Source organism: Anomaloglossus baeobatrachus, chromosome 12 (assembly GCF_048569485.1).
Source record: "Anomaloglossus baeobatrachus isolate aAnoBae1 chromosome 12, aAnoBae1.hap1, whole genome shotgun sequence".
Taxonomy (NCBI): Eukaryota; Metazoa; Chordata; class Amphibia; order Anura; family Aromobatidae; genus Anomaloglossus; species Anomaloglossus baeobatrachus.
In genome coordinates, this window is record NC_134364.1 from 75,914,907 (window position 1) to 75,928,592 (window position 13,686).

General features: G+C 50.0%; 2 long non-coding RNA genes across 2 annotated transcripts in view; one reads left to right on the forward strand and one right to left on the reverse strand.

Annotated features, from left to right (window-relative positions):
• The window catches only part of LOC142258135 (uncharacterized), a 426,802-nt gene that overhangs the window by 65,053 nt on the left and 348,063 nt on the right, over positions 1-13,686 (reverse strand). The window lies entirely within an intron of this gene.
• LOC142257785 (uncharacterized) overlaps positions 3,824-13,686 on the forward strand; it is a 37,389-nt gene continuing 27,526 nt past the window's right edge. The window contains exon 1 of the long non-coding RNA XR_012727654.1: positions 3,824-4,162. This is a non-coding gene — a long non-coding RNA (uncharacterized LOC142257785). The remainder of the gene's footprint in view (positions 4,163-13,686) is intronic.

Sequence of the window (13,686 nt, forward strand, 5' to 3'; positions counted from 1 at the left end):
GGGGGGGGTATGTGAACAGGCTGGATGGGGGGGGTATGTGAACAGGCTGGATGGGGGGGGTATGTGAACAGGCTGGATGGGGGGGGTATGTGAACAGGCTGGATGGGGGGGTATGTGAACAGGCTGGATGGGGGGGGTATGTGAACAGGCTGGATGGGGGGGGTATGTGAACAGGCTGGATGGGGGGGGTATGTGAACAGGCTGGATGGGGGGGGTATGTGAACAGGCTGGATGGGGGGGGGTATGTGAACAGGCTGGATGGGGGGGGTATGTGAACAGGCTGGATGGGGGGGGGTATGTGAACAGGCTGGATGGGGGGGGTATGTGAACAGGCTGGATGGGGGGGGGTATGTGAACAGGCTGGATGGGGGGGGTATGTGAACAGGCTGGATGGGGGGGGTATGTGAACAGGCTGGATGGGGGGGGGTATGTGAACAGGCTGGATGGGGGGGGGTATGTGAACAGGCTGGATGGGGGGGGTATGTGAACAGGCTGGATGGGGGGGGGTATGTGAACAGGCTGGATGGGGGGGGTATGTGAACAGGCTGGATGGGGGGGGTATGTGAACAGGCTGGATGGGGGGGGTATGTGAACAGGCTGGATGGGGGGGGGTATGTGAACAGGCTGGATGGGGGGGGGTATGTGAACAGGCTGGATGGGGGGGGTATGTGAACAGGCTGGATGGGGGGGGTATGTGAACAGGCTGGATGGGGGGGGTATGTGAACAGGCTGGATGGGGGGGGTATGTGAACAGGCTGGATGGGGGGGGTATGTGAACAGGCTGGATGGGGGGGGTATGTGAACAGGCTGGATGGGGGGGGGTATGTGAACAGGCTGGATGGGGGGGGTATGTGAACAGGCTGGATGGGGGGGGTATGTGAACAGGCTGGATGGGGGGGGTATGTGAACAGGCTGGATGGGGGGGGTATGTGAACAGGCTGGATGGGGGGGGTATGTGAACAGGCTGGATGGGGGGGGTATGTGAACAGGCTGGATGGGGGGGGTATGTGAACAGGCTGGATGGGGGGGGGTATGTGAACAGGCTGGATGGGGGGGGGTATGTGAACAGGCTGGATGGGGGGGGTATGTGAACAGGCTGGATGGGGGGGGTATGTGAACAGGCTGGATGGGGGGGGTATGTGAACAGGCTGGATGGGGGGGGTATGTGAACAGGCTGGATGGGGGGGGTATGTGAACAGGCTGGATGGGGGGGGTATGTGAACAGGCTGGATGGGGGGGGTATGTGAACAGGCTGGATGGGGGGGGTATGTGAACAGGCTGGATGGGGGGGGTATGTGAACAGGCTGGATGGGGGGGGTATGTGAACAGGCTGGATGGGGGGGGTATGTGAACAGGCTGGATGGGGGGGGTATGTGAACAGGCTGGATGGGGGGGGTATGTGAACAGGCTGGATGGGGGGGTATGTGAACAGGCTGGATGGGGGGGGTATGTGAACAGGCTGGATGGGGGGGGGTATGTGAACAGGCTGGATGGGGGGGGGTATGTGAACAGGCTGGATGGGGGGGGGTATGTGAACAGGCTGGATGGGGGGGGGTATGTGAACAGGCTGGATGGGGGGGGGTATGTGAACAGGCTGGATGGGGGGGGGTATGTGAACAGGCTGGATGGGGGGGGGTATGTGAACAGGCTGGATGGGGGGGGTATGTGAACAGGCTGGATGGGGGGGGTATGTGAACAGGCTGGATGGGGGGGGTATGTGAACAGGCTGGATGGGGGGGGTATGTGAACAGGCTGGATGGGGGGGGTATGTGAACAGGCTGGATGGGGGGGTATGTGAACAGGCTGGATGGGGGGGGGGGTATGTGAACAGGCTGGATGGGGGGGGGGTATGTGAACAGGCTGGATGGGGGGGGGGTATGTGAACAGGCTGGATGGGGGGGGGGGGTATGTGAACAGGCTGGATGGGGGGGGGGTATGTGAACAGGCTGGATGGGGGGGGTATGTGAACAGGCTGGATGGGGGGGGGGGTATGTGAACAGGCTGGATGGGGGGGGGGGGTATGTGAACAGGCTGGATGGGGGGGGGTATGTGAACAGGCTGGATGGGGGGGGGGTATGTGAACAGGCTGGATGGGGGGGGGGGTATGTGAACAGGCTGGATGGGGGGGGGTATGTGAACAGGCTGGATGGGGGGGGGTATGTGAACAGGCTGGATGGGGGGGGGTATGTGAACAGGCTGGATGGGGGGGGGGGTATGTGAACAGGCTGGATGGGGGGGGGGGGTATGTGAACAGGCTGGATGGGGGGGGGTATGTGAACAGGCTGGATGGGGGGGGTATGTGAACAGGCTGGATGGGGGGGGTATGTGAACAGGCTGGATGGGGGGGGGTATGTGAACAGGCTGGATGGGGGGGGTATGTGAACAGGCTGGATGGGGGGGGTATGTGAACAGGCTGGATGGGGGGGGTATGTGAACAGGCTGGATGGGGGGGGTATGTGAACAGGCTGGATGGGGGGGGTATGTGAACAGGCTGGATGGGGGGGGTATGTGAACAGGCTGGATGGGGGGGGTATGTGAACAGGCTGGATGGGGGGGGGGTATGTGAACAGGCTGGATGGGGGGGGGTATGTGAACAGGCTGGATGGGGGGGGTATGTGAACAGGCTGGATGGGGGGGGGTATGTGAACAGGCTGGATGGGGGGGGGGTATGTGAACAGGCTGGATGGGGGGGGTATGTGAACAGGCTGGATGGGGGGGGTATGTGAACAGGCTGGATGGGGGGGTATGTGAACAGGCTGGATGGGGGGGTATGTGAACAGGCTGGGGGGGGGTATGTGAACAGGCTGGATGGGGGGGGGGTATGTGAACAGGCTGGATGGGGGGGGGGGTATGTGAACAGGCTGGATGGGGGGGGGGGGGTATGTGAACAGGCTGGATGGGGGGGGGGGGGTATGTGAACAGGCTGGATGGGGGGGGGGGGGTATGTGAACAGGCTGGATGGGGGGGGGGTATGTGAACAGGCTGGATGGGGGGGTATGTGAACAGGCTGGATGGGGGGGGGGTATGTGAACAGGCTGGATGGGGGGGGGGTATGTGAACAGGCTGGATGGGGGGGGGTATGTGAACAGGCTGGATGGGGGGGGGTATGTGAACAGGCTGGATGGGGGGGGGTATGTGAACAGGCTGGATGGGGGGGGGTATGTGAACAGGCTGGATGGGGGGGGGGTATGTGAACAGGCTGGATGGGGGGGGTATGTGAACAGGCTGGATGGGGGGGTATGTGAACAGGCTAAATGGGGGTTTATAGCAGGATCATATACAAGGCAGGAGGATCATTACCAGGATGGGGTACCTTAGTAGAGAATTTGGGGACATTACCCCCATAACAGTGTCAGCTGCAGATCCTCGCCCCATAACAGTGTGTCATGACCACATTTTTTGCTTAAAGTTTTATTTTCCCATTTTCCTCCTCTAAAACCAGGGTGCGTCTTATAGTCCGGTGCGTCTTATAGTCCGAAAAATACGGTAAGTGTCTGTAGGAGCCAGAACTCTTAATGATTGGTAGGGGATCAAAATACTTATTTCTCTCTGCAAAATGCAAATACATTTTTATAATTTATACAATGTGATTTTCTGGATTTTATTTTGGATATTCTATCTCTCACTATTAAAATTAACCTACCCTTAAAATTATAGACTGTTCATGTCTTTGTCAGTGGGCAAACTTACAAAATCAGCAAGGGATCAATTACTTATTTCCTTCACTGTATCTATCACCCTTTTGCAGCAAGTAAGCATTTTTACGAGACTTCTACTGTACAACGTGGCACTGCACACACCCATAAAACAAAATTTCTCCGGCTGCCGGATACGATGTCTCCAGATGTACACCGCACAGGGGCCATGCAGTGTTCCTTCCTGATGACAAACATACAGGCTCACAAAAAGGCACCAGGGAAACAATCAGTCATCTGATAAGCACATCTGATTGTCAGCCTTTGGTTCAGCAGTGGACGTGTTACACCCAGGGCTGGTCACACTCGCTGCTGTAGGACTCAGCCAAAGAAAGAAAACATTCCGAGAGGAAAGATTACAGCAACTCAAGGGACGGAAGTGCAGAGAGTCCTGGGCAGGAGCTCGGATAGACTTCTTCACTGTCTTTACTTGGGGAAGAAATCATTTGGAAAAAGAGAATCAACCAGTAAGTAACTTATCATTGGCCATCTGTGGCCTCTGCCTCCTCTCTTCTGTCTCCCATCCTCTATCCCTGTGCTCCTTAGGATGAGCAGTAGCAGAAGATTGGGCTTCTTTCTGTAATCTCACCATTCATCTCCTCATATTACATACACCGGAATGCCAAAGGCCAGATATCTAACTCTATGCTCCAAATGCTGGAGAGCAGGTATTTTGGATACAAGCCATGTACCTAGGGAACGTTCGTGTTAGATACACCCATACACACTAGAGAACTTTGGAGTTTTCTAACCTGTGACAGCTGGATTACGTATCCTCTATGATGTACGAGGCACAAGAGATTTTTTGGGGAGTTTTGGGAACACCTCAAATGCCACAAGTTGGAAGCACCAAATATATCGGAGACCTTTCAGATTAGATGCACCCCAGATATTGGAGGAGAGTTTGCAGGATACACTTCACACATCTAAGAAGAGCTTTTAGATAACAGTATTTAGATTAGATACACCACACATATTGGGGGAACTTTTTCAGATTTGATACATCACATAGATATGTGTATTGTATCTAATCTGGAAACTTTCCCACAATATATGTGATGTATCTAATCTGAAAAAGTTCCCCCAATATGTGTGGGTATCTAATCTAAATATTGTATCTAATCTAAAAGTTCTTCTTAGATATGTGTATTGTATCTAATCTGGAAACTTTCCCCCAATATAAGGGTACCTTCACACTTAGCGATGCAGCAGCGATCCGACCAGCGATCTGACCTGGTCAGGATCGCTGCTGCATCGCTACATGGTCGCTGGTGAGCTGTCAAACAGGCAGATCTCACCAGCGACCAGTGAACAGCCCCCAGCCAGCAGCGACGTGCAAGCGACGCTGCGCTTGCACGGAGCCGCCGTCTGGAAGCTGCGGAGACTGGTAACTAAGGTAAACATCGGGTATGGTTACCCGATGTTTACATTAGTTACCAGCGCACACCGCTTAGCTGTGTGTGCAGGGAGCAGGGAGCCGCGCACACTGAGCGCTGGCTCCTTGCTCTCCTAGCTACAGTACACATCGGGTTAATTAACCCGATGTGTACAGCAGCTACATGTGCAGAGATAGAGCCGGAGCCGGCAGCACAGGCAGCGTGAGAGCTGCAGAGGCTGGTAACTAAGGTAAATATCGGGTAACCACCTTGGTTACCCGATGTTTATCTTGGTTACAAGCTTACCTCAGCTGTCAGACGCCAGCTCCTGCTCTCTGCTCGCTTCATTTGTCGCTCTCTTCGCTGTCACACACAGCGATCTGTGTGTCACAGCGGGAGAGCGCCTTTGAAGAAAACGAACCAGGGCTGTGTGTAACGAGCAGCGATCTCGCAGCAGGGGCCAGATCGCTGCTTAGTGTCACACACAGCGAGATCGCTAATGAGGTCACTGCTGCGTCACAAAAAGCCTGACTCAGCAGCGATCTCGGCAGTGAGCTCGCTGTGTGTGAAGCACCCCTAAGAGGAGCTTTTAGATAACAGTATTTAGATTAGATACACCACGCATATTGGAGGAACTTTTTCAGATTAGATACAATACACATATCTAAAGGTCCAGTCACACTAAGCAACTTACCAGCGATCCCAACAACGATAGGGATCGCTGGTAAGTTGCTAGGAGGTTGCTGGTGAGCTGTCACACTGCGACGCTCCAGCGATCCCACCAGCAACCTGACCTGGCAGGGATCGCTGGAGCGTGGCTACACGAGTTGCTGGTGAGCTCACCAGCAACCAGTGACCAGCCCCCAGTCTCCTAGTTACAGCACACATCAGGTTAATTAACCCGATGTGTGCTGCAGCTAAATGTGCACAGAGCAGGGAGCAGCGCACACTGCTTAGTGCTGGCTCCTTGCTCTCCTAGTTACAGCACACATCGGGTTAATTACCTGATGTGTGCTGCAGCTACATGTGCACAGAGCAGGAGCCGGCAGCACAGGCAGTGAGAGCGGCGGAGGCTGGTATCAAAGGTAAATATCGGGTAACCAAGGACAGGGCTTCTTGGTTACCCGATGTTTACATTAGTTACCAGCCTCCGCAGAAGCCGGCTCCTGCTCACTGCACATTAGTTGTTGCTGTCTCGCTGTCACACACAGCGATCTGTGCTTCACAGCAGGACAGCAACAACTAAAAAATGGCCCAGGACATTCAGCAACAACCAACGACCTCACAGCAGGGGCCAGGTTGTTGCTGGATGTCACACACAGCAACATCGCTAGCAACGTCACAAAAGTTGTTCGTTATCAGCGATGTTGCTAGCGATGTTGCTTAGTGTGACGGGGCCTTAAGAAGCGCTTTTAGATAACAGTATTTAGATTAGATACCCACACATATTGGGGGAACTTTTTCAGATTAGGTACATCACACATATTGGGGGAAAGTTTCCAGACTAGATACATTACACATATCTAAGAATAACTTTTAGATACGTTTTTAGATTAGATACATCACATATATTGGGGGAAAGTTTCCAGATTAGATACAATCCACATATCTAGCTTTTAGATAGGTTTTTAGATTAGATACACCACACAGGAGAATTTCCAGATTAGATATACCACGCATATCTAAGAGGAGCTGTGAGGTGACAGTTTTTAGATTAGATGCACTCCATTTTTCCAGAGAAAAATGGTCAAGTTGGATACACCTTTCAGATTAGACATAGTCATATATTAAAATATGATAATTAATACTGGGAGTAACGAGCTCTTCCCTTAGTTCACGGAGACCATGCCAGTTTGCTCAGTCCCTGGCCCCCAATGTACGCCTGTGTTGCTCAGCTTGGTGTTGCTAGGTTACCGTCTGTTGTCAGGGTGTGCCCACCATTAACATTTATGTACCTTTTTTATGGCACCTTTTCATTTATTATCTACAATTTGCTCGTCTTCTTGAGTGTAACAAAATCATTGCACGGCGGTCACCACTAGATCCAAGAGACACTTAATTGCCAAACTGCAATTATAGGACAATGATGTGAGATCCCCCGAGAATGGCGGTGACTCCTGAGCGGTCACACCCTGATAGGTGATGGCTCTGTTGTCCTTGTGCTGACTTTGTGTCCCCTACGCACACTCAGGTACACACATTTCTCTTTTTGTCCTTTTCAAGCACATTCCTGGACTTCCCTGCCGCTCGGCACACCCTGCGCGCGGCACAGCACATGATCCTATCTGAATAGCAGATATACGGACCATCTTACTGCATTTTATATCAAACTTACACATTTCCTCCCCTGTACGTCATCTTAACCCCTCCAAGTGTGAAAGAGACCACTGAGTACAATTAATCGGTTTTTAACCTAGCGGAAATGTGAAAATTGGCTCTATACAATATACAAACAAAGCATAATAAAGAAATAAAGAAGAGCGTTTACAAAGTCATAAAATGCAAAGGTTGGGTTTATGCTATGGTTCATTTAGAGGAAATCTGTCAATAATATCAACCCACCCTCTATCTCAAAACTGCAACCAGGTCTTTGAAACATCAATCCATGCCCTCTTTTATATCTTCTATCTGTTGCTGCATTCCCGAGAAAATAGCATTTTAATCTATATGCAATTTAGGATTAAGTGCACTGGTCCTGAGAGTTATGTATCTAATCATTTGCTGGGTAGCTCCCAACTAAACTCCAAAACACACCAGGCGCAAGCTGATTAAAAACGTCTTTTTTAAAATCTCAGAACACAAGGCGCGTTGTTTTCTGACGTTAATAAAGGAGTTTTCAATCATCTTGCACTAGGTCTGTTTCCAAGTTTAGTTGGGCTCTACCCAGCAAATGATTAGAAACCTTATTGTACTATTAGTGGAGTTGTGCTCACCTGCTTTCTAGGCGAACTTCCTAATTTATGAGGATCTCCTTTGTTACCAGTAATTACCCTATTTGTGCGCCTTTACTTGTCTTATTTTCTGCCTATGTCTATTGGGCCTAATGAGCATTTATGGAGCCACTGTTTTCTCTGCCCAGCTAACTAACTAGTCTGTGTGACATCGGGCAAGGAAATCAGACAATGAGCAATCAATCAAGCTATTGAGGCTGATGCTAGGCACGAAAACTACCCGGAGAGGCGGGGGCTTGGGAAGTGCTCTGCCATGTCCAGAGCACTTTAAGGGAACCTGTCACCAGGTTTTCCCTGTACATAGACATCTTTAAAAGCAAACTAGACTGCTGTAAAAAAAGTCCCCTATCCACGCCAGTCGGATAGACATCTCTAGTCTTGATCCGGTGCCTCCTCTCCTTTAGTCACCATCCTCCTTTGCTGCTTCCTGTGGATGATGCGTCCTGTGTCATCCAGGCGGTGTCAACAAATCACAGAGGGCAAAGCAAAGTACTGTAGTGCGCATGCGCCCAGCTTTTTTTTCCAGGTCATCGGCGCACTTTGGCCTTTCCTGGTAGATGTGCACTACAGTACTTTGCTCTGCCCTCAGCATGACGTAGACAAGTGCACCTGCACAGGAGCACCATTGGGGGGCACAGTGCGGATAACGTAGAAAGCGTCATCCACATAAAGCACAAAAGAAGGCCGATTGACGGAAGAGCGGAGACTCAGTATCAAGACCAGAGATGCCCATCAGACTGGACTGTGCCATTTGTGGGTATAATTAAAGGTCGTTTTGGGGATCTACAGAGGGGATTGGGGACATTTTTACAGTATTCTAGTATGCAGTAAAAAAATCCTTAATGGAGGTGCAAATATAACAAAAAGACTGACCTGCACATCCAGTAGGTGTGAACAGGTGGCAGCTGAAAACACATTATAACTACAAAAAAACACACAGCTGCACTCTAGAATGCTAACAATGAATAAGGGAACTCTGGTTTTGCATTACTGCTATACGAGTATTTGCAAAAAAAGAGATACTTAGCTTATGTATTGGCCAATGCATGGGAACCCGATAACCACAATAAGGTGATCTCATTTTACACACACACATTCTATATATATATATTATATATATACATATATACACACACACACACATATATATAGGTATATGTGTGTGTATATATATATATATATATATATATATATATATATATATATATATATATATATATATATATATATATTATTTATATATATATACACACACACACACACACACACACACACACACACACACACACACACACACACACCAGGACCCTCACTTAAAATGCCTCTATCAGGGTTAAAAAGCTGTGTGTCTGGGCAGAAAGTATCCAGGCATTAAAGAGGGTGGACTAAGCGCTGGTTACAGGGCGTGCTAATCCTATAGCAGTAATGCAATATCAGAGTTCCCTTATTTAATGGTGGGTGCCGTACATTATATGGGGAAACCCTAATGACAAGTTCCATTTAATGCCTTATTTGCAGATCAATCCAAATGTTAATTTCTCTGAAATGCAGCAACAGAGAGACGATACAAAGGTGTCGATGGATTTGAGACCTGCTTGCCATATATGCAGTTTTGGGGTGGAGATGGTTGATATTAATGACAAATTCCATTTAAGATCCTTTGTTGGACAGCATTATAAGAACTGTGTATAAATGTACATCTCTGAAAACAAAAAAAAATCAATAGGATACCAACTATTCTTGAAGGGCCTTTTTCATTACTATGCTGTCAAGAGGAAGAGACAAGCCACAATTACCAAAAGTGATGGTACCACACTGTGTCAATGGTCAGTAGGACTCAGAAATAGGTGTTTCTACCCACTGAGGAATTGGTCAGGCTGGTCTTATCTCAACCAGGATCAGCTAGAGTTAGTAAGATTAAGTAGTTGAACTTTATGAACTAGTCAACCCACTTGTTATGTAATAAATCTATGTATATGAGCCATATATTTTGCAATCCATAGCACTAAACAGTTGACTTACGCACGGAAGCATAATATGACCATGTGCATGAACTGTTAGATGTCACGGTTCGAGTAGTGATCCAGATATTACTGTCCGCACTTGAAACTAGTTTACTGTACACCTGATTAATGAGGGGTCATAAGGTATTACTGTAAATATTGGGGGGCACAAAAGAGTTCTTGACCTTGAGTGTTGGTAGAATGGGCCACAGTGCCATAGTTCTGGTAATGGGCTTCATGGTTCCTTGTCTTGCATGAACAACCTGCTGGTATTTCTGTGAGATCGGATTCAGATGCAGAGTTTATATTAATAAAGTTCATTTAAGTAAATTAATTAGTCCCAAATTAATTAGTCTGAATTAGAAAATCTATTTTCAAGTACCCTTTTAAAGAATCAAGCGTTAAATGGGGGTTCTGAAGAGTGGATCCCCCTGTATTAATAGTGATAGAGGCGTATCACTCACTCTGGAGGACCTGGCACATCTGTGCGAGATGAGAGATTGTAATGCTTGGTCTCTCCACCGGTGGCAGTACAAGCAAATTAAATATGTGCTGCCAGGATCCATGCTGATTAGTTTCAGAAGTTGGACAACACAATCATTAGACAAAGCAAAAAAAAAAGAAAAAAACAGGACAGCCCCACATGCAGTATCAGGTTTCCATTTTTTTTTTTATATATAGAAAAGAATAGAGCAGCTGTCGACACTATTCTTGGCATCAGAGCAGCAGAAATCTGAAAGGACAGACCCCGAATATCAGTGTGTGCTCAGCCTACAGTGGTTATACTATCTAATATCCACAACATCATGGTTCTGGCCTTATAATAGTCACTTTCCCCGTACTATTTGCTTATCGCCGCAGCTGGAATTAAACACTTAAAGAGAATCTGTCAGCAGGTTTTTGCTATATAAGGGTACTTTTATGTGAAGCCCCGCAAGTATTGTGTCGGTGCATTACCTTCAGGGACTCCACTCGGCTGGATCCTGTCACAGGTAGGAAATCTTCTATCTAGGATTGTCGTGACGCCACTCTCAGAATTGCGGTCAGTGGGGACCGCCACTGCAGATTGAGGGACGCCTGGGGCTGATGGTGGGTGCAGTCAGTTGTAATAGCCTCCTGAGAGTGAGGCAAGCCCCAGGGCCCTGTGTAAGTGTGTAGAACCACAAGGCGCAGAATAACTCAACACAAGCAGAATGTCTTTCAGGGGTTTTACTCACTGTTGATGGCAGGGTGAGTAACCCGGGCGTAGCTGGGATGAACCAAGTGGGAACCAGGTGTCCTTCAGGCTGACTGATGAGGGTGGCTACCGACTCGCCTTCCTTAGCCCTTTACGTTTTGGGGTAACCCCGACTTTTAGTCCCTATGGGGGTCACCCAGGGAAGTTGCTGGCGCCTCTCTCCCCTTCGTTTTGGCCCGTTTGCTTGTAGCCTGGACCAGGTCACTCCGGCTGCTTGCCTCCTGTGAACTATGGGCCCTAACTGTGGCTACGTGGCTGCGGACTCTGTAGTGTTGTCTTGGGGGTGTAAAGTGCCCCCTCCTGCAGGTTTGGCAAAGGACAGGTGGATCTATCCCTGCACTGGGACCTGCTACCCGTTTGGGCCTGGTTCTCCCTGACAGTCTCCTTACTTTCCACTCCGTTGCTCTCTCTTTAGCTGTGTGTGGATTTCGGGTAGCACTCCCAGGTGACCGTTCTCCCCCGTCGGTAGTCACTGCGCGGACGCTGTTAGACTGCCACAGCTCCAGGGTCTGCTCCTCACGTCTGCTTTCCCTGAGCTGCACACTAAACCGGCTCACTCGTGGAACCTGCACTGCTACTCCTGTCTGAGCTCCACTTCCATGCTCCTCACTCCTCCACACTCTGCTTCAGACTCCTCTTCTCCTCCTCCTTCCTCTTTTCCCTTTTGTGCCTGCCTACGCCACCTAGCAACCAGGCTCTCTACCACACCCCTTGAGTGGAGATGGAGGCTTCGCCTCCTCCTGGGATCCCCAGGGGTCCTCTCAAAGGTACATGTGTGAGACCTGATCACTATGCGCCTGTGTAGTCACACCTCGGTCAGCCTTCTGGATTACCTGTGTTGTACTGTCCCCAGCATGGGTGCAGTACTCAGTGGTGCCTGACCAGGTCAGGGGCGCCACATTCCCCCTTAGTTATCACCAGCACGTCCTCGGGCTGCAAGACAACATTTTAAAATGCGTAAAACAGTAAAACATAGTAAAACATTTTAAAACCACCAGGTACCATACATCACCACCCTCCACCCACAAGTCCGTTAACCCACCCAAAACCCTCTCTCGTTGGCCGCGCCTTCAGCCACTTCTGGCAGGATGTAGAGGCGGCTTTCATGGTCTGGTGGTTTCAGGGTATACCTGGCCTGGTGGAGCCGCGCCTTCAGCCTCTTCTGGCAGGATGTAGAGGCGGCCTCCACAGTTGGTGCTGACCAGGTACCCTCTTTGTGGTGGAGAGCCAGGCCCCATAAACAGGCGTGCTCCCTGGTTGCAGGCGAGCCAGGCCCCTAAACAGGCTGGCTCTGGTGGTGGTACCTCTGGGGTAACTATAAACACTGCGAGAGTTTGTGGCTATAGCCAGTTCATAGCCTTAAGGTTCATGGGTTTCTCACATTAGTTCATGTGGGCACATTTCTTGAACATGTAAACGTTGCAAAACTTCAAACTTTAACTTCTGTACTTTACTTTACATGCTTTACACAGATTCCTCCTCACCAGGGCTTGGGCCTGTAGGGCTGCGGCACCTGTTGCTTTCTCCATCTCTGTCATCATCTGTAGTGGTCTCATCAATGGGTTCTTTGTCTTTTCTTTCCTCTTCTTCTGTGTCTGTTTCTTTTTCTGTGTCTGTTTCTTTTGCAGGATTACTGTAGGGACTTCTGGGACATGGTGTAACATCCAGTGCGTACCATCCGCGTTCTCCTTGGTGCATGGTGAATTCCACTGAGTCTCCCATCTGTAAGTTTCTTCCTGGATGTCCTCTAGGCAAATGGGCTCTAACGTCCCTTCTGTTTACAAAGATACCTTCTTTCATGCCAGGTGCAACTATGAAACCATATCCACTCTTCAAGCTGAAGTCTTCCACAACTCCACGACAAAGTGGGCCTCTGACCTGTGATTTGGCTCTTCTTAAAGACCGTTTCTCTTCCAAGTCTCTGGCTGTTACTTCATCCTTCCTATTCGGAGATTGCTGTGCAGGGGAAAACTTTGTTCTGCTGCGGCGCCGTGTCTTGCGGGCTGGATTCTGCGGGGTTGCTACTTCACTGCTTGCAGGCTCCCAGGTGAGGTTTCTGGACAAATCTTCCTCTTCATCCCAGCGGGAGTATGGCAACATCTCTGGCTCTGGGCATGGATCCCCTGCTGATGGCTCCGGGGTCAGCTCCTCAGCCTTCTGTCCTCCTCTCCCCCTTAGTTCTTCTGAGCACTCCTGTTGTGGCAGCGCTGGGGATGGGTGTTCATCAGCCGGCCAGGGCAGTGGACTTTTTGGCGTGGATATTGCCGGAATCTTCCTGGGGGTGTGCGGAGGGAGCAGATACCGGTCCACCATCTCCTGTGGGAACTGGGCCTCTAGGTCAGCCTTCAGCTTCCAGTATTCGGCGTCCTCCCCCAGCAGGGACTTCCTAGCAGGGACTTCCTTAGACTGGGGAGCGGTGTCTGC